The sequence below is a fragment of the Bidens hawaiensis genome, unplaced genomic scaffold (genome assembly GCF_021521415.1).
Source record: "Bidens hawaiensis isolate Kalapana, Puna unplaced genomic scaffold, B.hawaiensis_p1.1 tig00027790_1, whole genome shotgun sequence".
Lineage (NCBI taxonomy): Eukaryota > Viridiplantae > Streptophyta > Magnoliopsida > Asterales > Asteraceae > Bidens > Bidens hawaiensis.
In genome coordinates this window covers 2,434-12,655 of record NW_027494509.1, presented here as the reverse complement: position 1 = coordinate 12,655, position 10,222 = coordinate 2,434, and the positions used below count along the sequence as shown (strand labels likewise).

Here is a 10,222-nt window from a genome sequence, read left to right as displayed (position 1 = left end):
AGAAAAGATTAATAACTCTATTGATTTAAATTTTAAGGAAAATGTGTTTTGATATCAGAATATTCGATCATGAATCATGAATCAAAATCAAGTGCACTTTAGTTGATTCATTAACCGTGTCTGAATCGGGAAAATAATGTTAGTTCATCGATAACAAATTATTTGAAATTTTAAACATCAAGAAGAAAGAGCTCTTGAATTTCTGAATCACAAATCATTTATATTAGCAATCCAACTCTTACAGTTATGTTAATTACTATAGCATTGATTTTATATGATTCCTACTCTAGAAAGTAGTTAACTAATGTTTATGCAATGGGAAAAAAATGTTACGATGAGTAAAGAAGATTTCTTAAGAGATGTTCTAAACCAAGATTTTTCACCATGTAAGTATTTATCAACAAAGATCTTAATGGAGATAAGCGAGTATTTATCAACAAGATTACGTACTACGATTTGTATCTTTACTGTAGTAATTACTTTGTCAATAATGATTTATCTTTGACAAAAAATTCTTCAACGGTAACGACTGACCAATATTACGGATTTTGGCATGAACACATTTATGATCAATGAACCAGGTTATTTTATAAATAGGGACAAAAATGAGAAAGGTGATAAGGATTTATAGCCCAAAAACTCTCTCAAAGAAAATAATGAAAAACCAATAAAAAAATCATAACTCAAAATCTAATAAAAAAACGAAAAAAATAAACACACAAAAATGTTTCCACCGTTTTCCTCGTTCTCAAAAAAAAAAATGTTAAGAAAAAAAGATCATTGTGTCTTTTCGTCATTGATTGTGTTTTTTTGTTTATTTTTATCATTGATTATGCCTTTTTCATTAATATTGTGTCTTTTTTTATATTGTGTTATATACCTAAACATTGTGTTATATTTTGTTCGAGATTGTGTTATATTTTGCGATATATCGTTTTTTTTATTTATCATTGTGTTTTCTATTTATTTTCGCATTATGCCTTTTCGGCGTTTTTTTTAAACTGGAATGACGAGGGGAAACGTTTTTGTTTTTAAAATTTTTTTGTATTTTATTTATATTTTGAGTTATGATTTTTTTATTATTGGTTTTTTGAATTTTTTTAAAAAGTTTTTTTTGTGTGGTCCCAAATCTTTGTCACACTTCTCATTTTTATCTACTTTGTATTTTAACTTTATCCTATGATCAATACATGAAATTGCTTGAAAAAAATACCACCAAAATCATATAAAACTCAAAACAACCATGATATTCAAAAGTTATATAGCTACAACATGCCAACTTTATTTACTACCAAAACTGTGAAATAATAATTGAGCTATGTTTTGTGCTAAAACACGATCAATACCGTTTCACCAAAATAAGAATAAAAACATACTTATATTTAAATTCCGTCATAAATAAACACAATACAATTGTTGGTAAAATATTATCCAGATGTCTTCACTGGCCTCAAGGTTCATCAATTATAAATAACATTTTAAATTTACTATGCCAAAAAGGTCTGAACACATAGCATATTGGTTTCTGGATTTACGATTTAATTTGGTTTTAAGATGATCTGTGTCTCTCTCTGCCTACCCGTCATTATTTTAGTCTTTAACTCCTTCACATGACTTCTGCTTGTCATAAATCTCACTCAATATTCTACCAAACTCTCTCTCTAGAAACAACAACAACAACACAAACATGTTGGATCATCACCCTTGAAACACCATGAACAAATTCACATTCACCGTCTCAATTCTTCTACTTGTTAACCAATCTTTCGAGTTAACCACGGACGGTGTTCTCTTGTTATCTTTCAAATACTCCGTTATAAACGACCCACTAGGCGCGCTAGATAGCTGGAATTACTCAGACGAGACACCGTGCTTATGGCACGGTGTCTTTTGCAGTAATCCCAGCTACCCATGGGCCGTCACAACACTCTCACTTCCAAGCTCAAAGCTGGAAGCCTCAATTCCCGCCAATCTTGGATTCATTCAACACCTTACGAAACTTGACTTATCGAATAACTCGATCAACGGGTCCATCCCGTTGTCGCTGTACAATGCTACCGAGCTCGAGTTTCTTGATCTTTCTAATAATTTAATCTCTGGGCAGCTTCCCGAGCAGGTTAAAGGATGGAGAACTCTTCAAGCTCTTAATATATCCGGTAACTTATTAACCGGGAAGCTGCCTAAACATCTTGGTGGTCTTCCTAAGTTGAATGTGATATATTTGAAGAATAACTATATTAATGGGAATCTTCTGTCTGGTTTTGATCGGGTTCGAATTTTAGACCTTTCGGGCAATTTTATCAACGGGTCATTGCCTCGAGATTTCGGAAGCAGTGATCTTGTTTACTTTAATGTGTCCCATAACAACATGTCGGGAGATATTCCGCCCGAATTTACTAACGAAATTCCCATCAATACGACAATCGATTTGTCGTTTAATAATTTCACTGGAACGATCCCGGAATCCAGCGTTTTCATCAACCAGGATCCGGGATCGTTCGCTGGGAATCCAGAGCTTTGTGGGAAGCCGTTGGAGAATCTTTGTGCGGTACCTAATGTGACGTCTTCTCCTCTGGCTATAGCTGCAATTCCGAAAACAGCTGAGTCGTCTCATCCGAACAATTCTTCGAACAGTGAACCATCAAAATCGGGGTTTAAAACCGGTACAATTGTTGGGATTGTAGTCGGAGATATTGCCGGGGTTGCAGTTTTAGCCTTGATTTTCATCTACATATTGAAAAGGCGAAGAAGAGTTGCGTCTCATGCTGTCTCCAAGGTATGTTGCGTCTCACTGTGGCAGCGTTATAGAACTGGCTAGGTGCTAGTCGGGCAGCAGGGTACCGATTAGCAATTAATCAGGATTAATAGATATTAATCAGATTGGGATTTTATATGTACCTTTTCAAATCTACACAAATTTTGTACAGAAAAAGTTGAATTTTGACTAACTAACGATTAATCGAATATTAATTGATGAGGTACTGACTAGCGATTAACCACAGTTTTTAGAACCATGGGTGCCGTTGAGAGCCCGTTACTGAGATGGGCCTGAAATTTAAAAGTAAAAAAATTATATTAAAAATGTTTTGAGAGCTCCAAGACTAATTAACTTTTTTTTTTTCAAATTGTTAAACTTTGTTTTATATTTATTTATCGCTACAATGACATTTTTTTGTTTATTGTTATCACAGTTGTACAACAATAATAAGGACGAGAACGGAGCCAGTCAAGAATACGACTGGGCGTCGTCGTCTGAAGACCAAGAGCGCAAATGGCTACGTTCATGGCCGTGTTTGTTCAAACGAAAGGTCATTGAAAACGAAGAATCCTCGAACGAAAGTGTTGGTTCGGAAACTGACGAGAATGAGGCGCCGCAAGTACCCGAAATACAAAAAGAAGCAGAACATAAAGGGGAGCTAGTGACGGTTCATGGTGGTGAAAAGGAGTTAGAGCTTGAGACATTATTAAAAGCGTCCGCGTATATTTTGGGTGCTACCGGTTCGAGCATAATATACAAAGCGGTGTTGGAGGATGGGACGGCGTTGGCGGTAAGGCGGATTGGAGAGAGCGGGTTGGAGCGGTTTAGGGATTTCGAGAACCAGGTTCGGATCATTGCGAAGCTGGTCCACCCGAATTTGGTTCGGATCCGTGGGTTTTATTGGGGCTCCGATGAGAAGCTTGTTATCTACGATTATGTTCCTCATGGCAGTTTAGCCAATGCACGTTACCGTAAGTTTTCTGCTTTATTTTTTCTTAATATTTAGATAAATGCTAATATTATTTAAATATTTGAAAATGATAAAAAAATGTAACACTTTTTAAAATCTTATATAATTAGGGTTGGGATCAAATATAAATGAAATTAACGTACTAATTGTTAGAATCAAGTAAAGTAATTATATATACAAGCAGAGTAATTATATAATTAAAATCTTATATGTAATTATACACTTTTGAAAGTTAGTTACTGTTTTATAAGATTTTTCATAATTATATTATAAAGTGATCTAAATGTAGATTTTGTTAAGGCAATGACAAAGTTGGAAGTAAAAACTTTTAAGTGCAACTTTCTCTTAGCAAATGTGATTTTACTTGACAACATTTGCAAGGGAATAGGGATCAAATCCAAAAAAAATAATAATAATAATAATAATAATAATAATAATAATAATAATAATAATAATAATAAAAGAATTTATGTTAGTAAATTTGGTTTGCTTTTTTTTTTTAATTCTTTTTATTGATGATAATCAATTAATTCTACAATTATTTTGGATTTTGTAGAACGTATAAGACATCAAAACTGGTTATTTTATCACTAAAAGTATATGGGAATCTTTTAGTATAACATGAGCCTATTAATAAATTACCAAATATAGTAATCAGATAAGCATGCATATTTGCATGTGTAGAGTAGCCATTCGTTGTTTCTGCTGACTAAGGTGAGCTGACGGTGGATGGTGGAGTGGTTGTAACAGAAGCCTTTGTTATATTAATGCACCGAGTGGTACACCACAACCACAAGTCAACTGTCATGTAGCGTTTGCCTTTTAGCCCATGGCGTATTATAGCAATTGACCTGTCTAAAAGAAAATATTGTATTACATGGTGGTCACTCTAGTTGAAATTGACCTCTCTCTCCCCCTCTTGATTTATTTTTCACCTTTTAATAATACATATGATAATTTATAATTCCCACTTGTATATCATGTAGGAAAAGTTGATTCTTCTCCTTGTCCGTTACCTTGGGAGGTGAGGCTCAAGATAGCGAAAGGCACGGCTCGTGGGCTAATGTACATTCACGACAAGAAACAAGTACATGGGAACCTCAAGCCCAGTAATATCCTATTAGGCTATGATATGGAGCCTAAGATAGGAGATTTTGGGCTTGAAAGACTAGTTGGTGGTGAAAGCAGCTGTAAAGTTGGAGGGTCATCTCGGAACTTTGGTAGCAAGAGGTCAACCGCATCTCGTGATAGTTTCCAAGATGTCACGATTGGGTCAAACCCTAGCCCAAGCCCTAGTGCGATGGGGTGTATATCCCCATATTACGCTCCTGAATCACTTAGAAGCATAAAGCCCAATGCTAAATGGGACGTGTTCTCCTACGGTGTGGTGTTGCTAGAACTTTTGACCGGTAAGGTCATTGTATCAGACGAGTTTGGTCCCGCTAGCATGACGTGGAGTTCCACATTGACAGATGAAGAGAAAATGAAGGTGTTACGAATGGCCGATGTGGCAATTCGGGGTGACATGGAAGGGAAAGAGGAGGCCTTGTTAGCATTGTTGAAATTAGGTTATAATTGTATATCTTCGGTGCCACAAAAGAGACCACACATGAAAGAGGTCCTTCACGTACTCGACAAGTTCCCTTCTGCCTCTTCGACTTCTTCGTATTATTACACTCACATATAGATTATTAATTGTGGGAGAAATTAATAACCGGAGTTTTCTAGAGAGAGATGTGTATGTATTTATGATCAAATTTGAAGGTTGGTGTTGTATGCTGATTTTTAAATTAGTTTTGATTTAGAGGTAGGAGTTATTTAGCCTCTATGATTTGTTATTGTTTTAACATTAAAAGGTCACCTAATATTCAAATAAATATTCAATATTGTTTTTCAACTTTAAACTAACCAATAGAAAAAACAAATTCGGACTACTTTATCGGACCCACCCACTTCTTTCAAATCTTCATCTTTTCAACCCCATCTTTTTCCTCGTCCATTTCATTTCTCTAGGCCTAATTAATCAAGCGATGCAACCTCTCTCGAAAAAGTCGGTTTATTAGGGTCAAACTGTATCCCTTAAGAACCGCATAGGCGTCTTTTAACGTATACGGTCTAGTGATATGTATTCTTTCTAATAAATATATATGGTTTTGAGTTCAAATCCTTACAAGTACAAGATAAATATAGGATTTTGCATTAAGCACACCATGATTCTGTTGATCTTCATCATCTCTGTAGTCTGTACACATATTTTCAGAAAAAAAAAAAATCAAGCCTTATCAAAGTAGATCCCATCAACGGTGTCTAACAAATTCATTCGTATGCCTTTTATGCGAAATTTAGGTCGTAACGTTTCCATCATCATAAATACTAAGCCTTGTTGAGTTTATACACAAAATGTTAATTGTTTACTCACAAAATACAACCGTTAGTATCCAAACGTATTTTATATTTCATGTCAACTAAATATAAACATGTTTCAATCTAAGTGGTTTATTGCAATGAAGCAAGCCAAGTCGAGCCAATAATCAAAGCAGCGAAAGAATCCAAGTCAATAGAAGCTTTGGCGTACCATACATCCAACATGGCATATGGTACGCCCACCTCTGATGCTTGGGCTGTGTAGGACAGCGGGCGCTACAAGTAGCACTGCATAGGCCAACGTAAGGTATGCCCATTGGCACACCAATTGCCCTAGCGAGTCCATTACTTGTTGCTTTTATTACACGTACTTATGATTAACCCAACGCGTTCTTTATATTTAGGTGCCGTGACACTACCAATAAACACCTAAATGAGTAAACAACATACCAAACCCCATTATCACATCTCTTTGGTCATGAATTAGTTATTGTTGGATCACATAACTACATGATGTTATTGCGCCCATTATATCCATCCAGGTGGGTGATTTTAAAATGACACAGACACTCTTCGATATTGGAGCTAGTATTGGTATCCTCCCGGGAAATCTATATGACCAGTATGACTTGGCTTTGGGCAGCCGCCACTACGGTTGTTTTAGCCGACCAAACACCAAAACTTCCCCTAGGAATGCTACATGATTTGATTGCTAAGGTGGACGATTTTTATTATCCAGTTTGACTTTTTGGTTCTCGATTATGTTTCAGGTGAGAGAACCAAACAGCCCACGGTTATACTCGGTAAGCCATTTTTGGCCACTGCAAATACCAAAATTGATTGCAAAACTGGTACTGTTGACTTGACATTTGGTAATCATAAGCTTAGTGTGACATTTGTCAATTTCGGGTTATTTTATACTTGTATTCTTAATGTAAACCCGACCCGTTTTGTATCCCGAACCTTTCGATATTACCAAAATGATGAATTGTATGTTAAATATTTGTTTTATAGTTGTTGGATAAAAAAAACACCCTTTTCGGTTCTTAAAATCCCCGAAAACGCTCAAAACGAACTCCAGGGTCTAAAACTACCAAAATGGAGACTTGAAGGACCCATTTGTAGTTTGTGCTTTCTTGGGTCTATAACCAACCCATTTTCATGAAACACCCTTTATGAAAGACCCATTCAACTTACCCTATATATACACACCCATCTTCTTCATTTGTGCTTGCTCATTTCTTCATTTCTCTCTCAAATTCTTAAATTCTAAGGTTGTTCTTCATAAGCTTATCTTTCATTTTAACTAACTTCTCAATACTTAAAGCTTGATGTTACAACATATATATAATATACACTCCTTGTTTACCTTCGGTCTTTCATTTCTCCGGTCTCGGCCGGTTGAAATGTCGGGCTAGTAAGGCAAGGTTACATGGAGGACTTTGTAGTCCTTGTTTATATATTTAACAAATCTAACCATATAACTTGTTATACTTACTTAACTTCTACATATTTTAGTTTATTGTTCATATTTGTCAAGTTCCATGGTATTGGGTATGTGGTGACTAGCCTCGGTTTCATCCCGAGTTGAGAACCGAACCAAAAACCGAACTTTTGTTTAAAAGCATTATTGTTAACTTTTTGAATGTAAAACTTGAGTATTATTATTTATAAGTTATTTTAAAAGTTCCATGGTAATTGGGTATGTGGTAACCATCCTCGGTCTTATTCCGAGTCAAGGACCGAACCAAAAACCGAACTTTTGTTTAAAAGCTTTATTGTTAACTTTTTGAATGTAAAACTTGAGTATTATTATTTATAAGTTATCTTACAAGTTCCATGGTAATTGGGTATGTGGTAACCATCCTCGGTCTTATTCTGAGTCAAGGACCGAACCAAAAAACCGAACTAAACCGAGTTAGCTCGCTTAAGATACACAAGTGTGTTTTTAGCCACCAAAACTCATATTTTTCTTCAAGATTATATTTTAAATCAATTTTAGTTAATTTCTAAACATACTTGGCATGTCGGTAACCAACTTGATCTTATAACAAGTTCGAACCGATAAGGTCGTATACTCGCTTAACGAACGTTAAGGTTCTTCACAATAGAACTACATACTTGGTTAAGTCTATTTTGATTTTATTGAGTTATCTAATAACATTTATTATTTTGGGAAGTTAACTGTGAGCTTGGTCAATTATCAAGTCTCGAACCGACAAACCCGAACACTCGTTTAAACCTCGTTTTGGTATTCTTATAACCAAGGGTTTTGCAATATCGCATTTTAACCCACATTATTACTTAACATAGGTTGAGTGAGTAAACTTATTTTACAAAACTCGTTTATTTAATTTCTCAAATATTTACATTTTAAATCCTAAACTTTATTTATTTACTTTATTTGTCATGTATTTTATTTTAAACCCTTCCAAGACTACCTACTAACACAAGACCCGTTTAATATAGCTCTTGCTCGTTAAACCGATCTCTCCGATTATTCACAACACTATCTTTCAAGTTACTTATTAATGTGAGTACTTTTTCATCCCCCGTTTTCCATCTTTCGTTTTGGGGGTGACATTGCATACTTATTCAAATTCAAATGATTTATACTTGAGTCTTAAACCACAACACGTATTGTATATGTTTACCTAAATAAATGCTCGATTTGGTATTATATGCTTTACATGATTATGTGCAAATTCTTGAATGCTAAGGCGGGTAGCCTCTAGAATGCTAAGGTGGGTAGCCTCATCAAAGTATGATCATACGTTAATTCCGAGTATATATGGTATCCCCATATAGAAAGGTGTCGTCAATGTATTATTATTGACGATTTCATTATTGTCGTCAATGTATTATTATTGACGTTTTTATTATCTAAATTGTTGCTATTATTTATTGTTTTCATATACTAGTTGTGGATTTCATACTATATACTTATTGTCCAAAACTATGAAAATTGCTCACCAACCTTCGTGTTGACAAACTCTATTTTATGCAATGTTACAGGTTTGATGTTAGCTTGATTGGATTACTTGAAGAAACTTATTATCTTGGCTTTAGGATATTAGAAAATAAAAGAACAAGTTATTTGTTTATCTATCTATTTGGCATTTTGTATGAACAATTGTTGTGTTATTTATGATGATATAGATTTAAATGAGTTGTATAAATATTGTAACTTTATAGTGTCATTGTGCAATGAGCAATCATGTCGCGCCTCGACGTTTCCGCCTTCATTGGTCGGGGTGTGACACTTAGGTTAAATGTTTTCACACATGTAAATAATTCTCCGGTCGATAATGAGTGCTTTATGACAGATATTATTAGCGAGTGCATCCCGTTATACGACTCAGTCGTGAACATGGACGGCAAAACAGAGACGTGTTTTATGTTTGACTAGTTACAGGTGGAAACTGACAAGCAGCTGGAGGAGGAAAAGAAGAAGCTGGAGGTTGCAGCTTTGAGAGGAGATCGACCCCTGTGGTCGGTTCAGGTGGAGCCACCACCTGAGAAACTCGATACCGGGTTAAAACCATCTTTACAGTAGGCACCAAAAGTCGAGTTGAAGGAACTACCGAAGCATTTAAAATATGCTTTCCTTGGTAAGAATGAAACTTTACCTGTGATTATAGCTTCTAAATTATCTTTGGGACAGGAACACGCGTTGCTGGATGTGCTGGTTGCAAACAAGGAGGTGATTGGGTGGACCATCGCATATATGAAAGCGATTAGTCCCTCCATTGCCATGCATAAAATATTGACATATCCAGATGTAAAACTCGCGCATGATGCTCAGAGGAGGTTGAACCCGAACTTGCGGGAGGTAGTGAAGAAAGAGGTGTTGAAGTGGCTCGATGCAGGAATTATTTTTGCTATTTCTAACAGCACGTGGGTGAGCCCGACTCAGACAGTACCAAAGAAGGCGGGCATCCAAGTCGTTAAGAACGACTCAGGTAACGAGATTGCCACCCGGCCGGTAACCGGGTGGCGTATTTGCATTGATTATCGAAAACTGAATGCAGCAACATCGAAAATCACTTTCCGCTTCTTTTTATCGATCAGATTGTTGAGAAGCTATCAGGTCCGAAATTTTATTGTTTTTTAGATAGTTATTCAAGATA

General features: G+C 35.6%; 1 pseudogene across 1 annotated transcript; it reads left to right on the top strand.

Annotated features, from left to right (window-relative positions):
• Positions 1-1,714: 1,714 nt before the first annotated feature.
• Positions 1,715-5,418, top strand: LOC143575909 (putative LRR receptor-like serine/threonine-protein kinase At4g37250 pseudogene; annotated as a pseudogene). Its single transcript, XR_013142855.1, has 3 exons — positions 1,715-2,776; positions 3,210-3,729; positions 4,715-5,418. The product of XR_013142855.1 is annotated as a putative LRR receptor-like serine/threonine-protein kinase At4g37250 pseudogene (transcript).
• The last annotated feature ends 4,804 nt before the right edge of the window (positions 5,419-10,222 follow it).